The sequence below is a fragment of the Ceratosolen solmsi genome, unplaced genomic scaffold (genome assembly GCF_000503995.2).
Source record: "Ceratosolen solmsi marchali unplaced genomic scaffold, CerSol_1.0 scaffold7, whole genome shotgun sequence".
NCBI lineage: Eukaryota > Metazoa > Arthropoda > Insecta > Hymenoptera > Agaonidae > Ceratosolen > Ceratosolen solmsi.
In genome coordinates this window covers 16310573-16316376 of record NW_011948413.1, presented here as the reverse complement: position 1 = coordinate 16316376, position 5804 = coordinate 16310573, and positions in this window count along the sequence as shown.

The following is a 5804-nucleotide window of genomic DNA, read 5'->3' as shown; positions in this document are numbered from 1 at the left end:
ATGCCGGTAAAGCAGATATCGCTTTGGATTAAATGACCTTTTAAGAAATATGTACAACATCCAAGAGTAATTTATCTAAGATTTTTTCATCAAATAACCGTAAAAGAGCTTGACATTAAAGTCTCTTGCACATGTTAATGAATAAACAATCATTATATTTAATGGAATTTATTTTCAAATTAACATTTGCCCAGCTACTTTGTGGCGCGTAAGAGCTTTCTGAATACAAAAGCAAATTATCATCAAGGCCGGTAAGCAAAGAGTAATAGAAGTCAAATTCGGCTCGATAGCGTTATCGGTGTGAATTTCTTCAAACTAGTCAGACAATAACGAACAGTTGACAAATAAATAAATAAATATTTAATTATGCTCATTGGCGACTGGAGAAATGGTGGACTCGGGTCTGGAAGCACCAACACTGAAATTCCTACTTTGTTCGTTTCTTCCTTCTTTTTCTCGCTTTTACTTGTATCGCATTTGTGCGCCTGAGATCAGAGCCAATACTTCGGAGTAAAAGGGACGGTGCAAGAGGAGGAATAGGGGAAGGAGGAGGATGTGTGCGCCGTACGTGCACATAATAGCGTGTATACACAGCTACACAAGAGGCATGACAATGAGCTTTTCTAATCCTTCATGGATTAAGGAGCGAGGCGACGGTCACCCACTCGCGCGCCTACGTTGCAATACGAGAGTGGTATGAGGAGATTGAGGAGGAGGAATCTCGAGAGGAAGCAAGGAGGTTTCAGGTAATGGATCGACGTTTCGTTATGTTACTTTTCCATTCGCTTCCCTCGATGCACAGCCGACACCCCATCCTCACCCCCCTGCGGATGCTTTCTAGGATTCACAGATACGTTCCAAAGCGGACTCTCTCTCCCTCTTGAGCGTTTCCTAGGATTCACAAATACGTTCCACAGCGGCGCGTACTCATTCACTCGTTCAATCTATCCCTCTCGCACTCGTTTCTGAGCGCCTTATTCGTCGAGTTCCCGCGTGTACCTCGTTCGGCTCTCTTCTTCCATCGTAGAGGTTCCCTGACTTGCCCTTCCTTCTCCTCGGCCACCGCCCCCGCCTCGGCCGCTATCCTCCTTCATTCCCGGCGACCCGGCCGCCTCCGTGTTTTTCCCCGTGTAGCCCCCTATTTTTCATGTTTCGCTGCGGCTTCGCATAGCACCTTCATTCCATGGGGGCATTCTCTCTCTCTTCCTCTCTTTCACTCACTCACTCACACTCGTCGACGACGAGGCCAAAGGCGCGCATAGTCCACGCGGACTCGACAAGCTCACGTCATGCGCGCCTTTACGTTTAACTCGTCACCGATTGGCTTGTAGTCGGCGTTCATTCGACGACGAACCGTAAGAGTGGGGAATGGGATGACGAGCTGGTTGGCTAAGTCGAGGCGGGAGTGAATCCGATTGGTAGTATGACAACGTAAATCCGCGCGGACTCGAGACCGATTCTCGTTCCTTTATACACGGCTCTACACCGGCAACGGATCGCGCAAGACCGAATGAGAAAGAGAGAGAGAGAGAGAGAGAGAGAGAGAGCGAGAGAGAGAGAGAGAGGGGAGACAGCCTGTGTGAGCCCATGCGTCTCATGTGTACGTGAGTGCGCGCTTGTGCATGAGCTCAAAAACGTTGTGTGCGAGTGAAAGAGCGAGAGGGACAGAGGCATACAGGACGATAGCGGCAATCAAGTAGGAAACTGCTTGGGACTATATACCGCCCGATATTCACATAGGGGCATGTGTGTAGTCCTTGCTACACACTAGTGCTAGCAGAGATATGTCTATCTTCGTTACTGATGCCCGCTTCTCTCATTCTCTCTCTCTCGCTCGCTCGCTCGCTCGCTCTCTCCTACGATCTGCTGCCGTTGTGCCTCTGGTATATATCTACGACCCGCTTTACTTTGCGCACACATTAAATTTGCCTTGTGTGCGGCATAAGTGTGCGCGCGAGCAAAGGAGGGATAGAGAGATAGAGATAGAGAGAGAGAGAGAGATAGAGATAGAGAGAGAGAGAGAGAGAGAAGAGAGTCGCCTCGCACTTCGGGAGGCTTTTACGCGTGTTGGTCGATCGCCTCGCTCTCTCATTTTCATCGGCTTGTAAGTGCGTTGCGCCAACGCGAACAGCCGCTTCTCTCTCGCTTACCACCGCGACGGGGGTGGGAAATAGGAGGCGCCATATTTGTGGCATTACTCTTGTCGGTGTGGGCCAACGCGGCCGGAGAAATCACGAGAACATGGGGTCGGGAGCCGGGTGAGGGGGAATGAGGCCATTTTGACGACGAAAAATTCGAGGCCAAGCGAGTATGCGCTCCTGCACCTGCAATTTTCCGAAATCACAGGAGGAAAAAGTGCGCGATCGCAGCCCGGAACAAAGAAAAGCAATTTCTTGGCCATTAGCATACGTACGTGCGCCGGCCGCGCGAGTCTCTTAAGTCTTTCTCTATCTTTCTTTCTATTTAGGCTGTGCATTAATGGAGCTGTATAGTAAATAATATTTCGTCAAACAAAAATTCAAGTCCGGATCGTATAAATGAATAAAAATCCGTGCTCTTTCTTTCAATGGCTGTTTTCGATTTTTATTTCCCCACATGTACCCAAAACTGACCACTTCAGAGATATAGCAGCAAAGGAATAACGTACGAATAACCAGGTATACCCGCTTTCGTGTGAGGGTCTTCCGTTAGATACGCGGATCTATCAAGATCTACCGGTTGATGGTCGACGGTCGTTGGTGGTGGTGGCGGTCGTGGTGGTGGCCGTGGTGGTGGCGAAGGTGGAGATGGAGGTGGAGGTGGTGATGGTGGTGGTGGTAGTGGTGGTGATGGTGGCGGCGGCGTCGGCGGCGGCGACGTCGTTGCATACGTCTAGAACCGAGTGGATTGGGGTTAGGGGGATTGAAGGGGCGAGGGACGGTAGGGTGAGCGTGAAAAACGCACTTTATTTCCCGGGGAACGACAATGGGAATTGGCAAAAAGTTGGCGCGCTCTCGGTAATTAAACGGCAACGAGAGAAGCTCGCTTTGGTTGAAATACGAATTTGTATTCTGTTTTTTCGTGGTGAAAAGGAATCGGAGCAATTGGAGAGTCGGCGAAGGGGAACAAAGAAAGAAAAGTGAAATACGGAGGAGCAATGATAATTCGAGTGATGTAGATATGCGATTGAGAGGGGGAGAGTTGGACGGCATTATGAGGAGGGGGGGGGGGCAGAGTTGGACCTGCGTGTCGACTGTCGAGGCGTTCGTGCGTTTAATAACCACGTTGGGCGTTTCTGTGTGCATGCGTCACGCGACATTGTGGAGATCGCTCGTCGACTAGTCAATGACATACAGCAGGCGAGCATGAATTATATCGTCGATGTATACGTAACACGCACGATTCTCTCGCCCTCCTTATATGCCTATGCAGTATATGTACATAAGTTCGAATAGATATAGCTATTTATTCGTTGTCTTCCTCTCTCTGTCTCGCTCTATAGCCCCTCTGCCAGGGCCCAACAAGCCGCTACAAGAATCGCATGTGCATTGTGTCTTACTCTTATTTTCCAAGTTTTTTGAATTCCCGCGCTTTTTCTGTGCCACAAAAATACTCTGCCGCGCTGGATTAAATTTCTGAGAGCGGCTTAAATGCACAATTACTGTGTACTGTACACGGCATAGCAGGAATTTAATAGTTCGCACATTAATTACGCTCATAACGAGATTAGGTACCGAGGAGAGAAAGAGGAAAAACGGTGGAGGTTAAACTTTTTTCGCACATCGATCGTCAAAGCTACGATGTATAAAGAATTAACGAGAGAGGGAGGAATGGTGGGAGGGAGGGAGAGAGCGAGGGAGGATATCCGGCATGTTTTCTGCGCGATGGTCACGAGTCTTTCTTGGGCTTGTTTTAATAAGGAAGCGAGATGAGAGAGAACACACAAAACACAAAGTGAGCGCGAGGCCCTGATTCTAAGTAACGGAGCGACTAATCGTAGAGGACCTATCGCACTTGTGCGCCAGTTAATACCATGAATGTTTCGTTGGGTCCGGGGTTGTGCGAACTGCTCGTTGACTCTCTTGTTTAGTGGCAACTGTGTCGAACAGGAGAGCAAAGAGTGCAAGAGAGAGAGAGAGAGCGAGAGAGAGAGAGAGAGAGAGAGAGGGAGAGATGGTTGGAGAATGTGTAAGAGCCTGCTACAAAGATGTGAATGAGATGGAGTGAGGTCTTATGCATTTTAAAACAAAGACAGATAGATGGATGGATGGATAGATGAATAGATACATAGATAGATAGATAGATAAATAGATAGATAGATAGATAGATACAAAGAGAGAGAGAGAGAGCGAGAGAGAGAGAGAGCGAGAGAGAGAGAGAGCGAGAGAGAGAGAGAGCGAGAGAGAGAGAGAGAGAGAGAGAGAGACAGACAGACAGAGACGGAGTGAGTGAGTGAAGGACGTGTGGGCGAAAAAAAGAGCGAGCACGTGTGCAATAGAGAAGTAATGAGCGCGGGTGTACGCGTGTGTATGCGATGAAACGCATACAAGAGAGTGAAAGAGATCGAGAGAAGGATAGAGACAATTAGAGGCAAAAGTATCTGTGCGGCGCGCGTAAGTGTGCGTACAAGAGCGAGAAAAAAAAGAAGGTGAGAGCGAACGAGAGAGTGAGCGAAAGAGCGAGTGGATGGAAGAGAGGGAGAGGGAGCCAAGCGTTGTGGCGTAGTTAGGGGTGTAACGGGGGCACAGCGGTGCGCGGGGGACATTGTGAATGCGCATTGGTGTGCGCGCGTGTACGTGGTGTTCTTATGAGAGACAGAGAGAAAGAGGGAACATCGGCGTTAGCACGAGAGCGAGCAGGAGACCGTCGTTGGAGGGAGGCCGTGCCGAGAGCGCGTCGTGATCGTCGTCGACTAGCCGCCAGTGGTGGGGATGAAGTTGCCCCCTCTATCGTAGCAGCAGTCAGTCGCTTCGAGGCTGTCGTTGTGTGAGGTTTGTCGATTTCAACGATCGGTTAACGCTCCGCCGCGAGATACTCGTCTACCTGCCTCTCTCTTTCTCTCTCATTGTCACTCCCTATCCCACCCCCTCTCGTGCTCGCTCGTTACTAGCCAGCCGAGAGTCGTCTCGACGTCCCGGTGCATCCCTAACCTCGCTTACATCGGCGGGCTCCTCGCGACCTCGTGTCCATCCTTCCGGGGCTGCGTGTTAAACGGCGTCTCTCGCCCGTCGTCGGTAAGGTCGCTTGGCAGCCTTGCCGACCGACTACCGAGCACTCGATAGCGCGGCGGAGAGGAAGACGCGCGCCTCTACTCGGGCTTCGAGCCATTCGACGAGCACGTTGTGCCTTCTCCGTCTCCCGGCAAAGGCCCAGGTATCGCACGATACCCTCACCCCCCTTGTTCACCGACCGGTCATCGCTCCCTCCCCTGTCCCATTCCAGTAACTGAGTAGAACAGAGTCTCAGTGGTTATTACGTTGAGTTTTGGCCGCCGCAAGGAGATCGCCGGAGCTGGTGCGCGTTGACAATACGTGAGACACTGAATTCGGATGGCGTTCCAACGCGGCAGGAAAAAGTCGCTTAATAAGTGCGGCTGGGCTACCGTGCCCCAGCAGATTCAGTCGCTCGCTGTCTTCGTGTAAATCGGGCATTTCGGCTCAGTTCCCGGGTGCCCCTGCGGGAGCGAAGAGGCGTTGTACGATCTCGTGGTGCGCCGAGTGAACAACAAGTGGAGTTTCAATTTTCTATTGATAAGTATATGTTGGTGTGTTAGTGTTGAACGCCAGCTGTACGGAGAACAGAGGCGGTTGCTGGGAAAAGGAAGA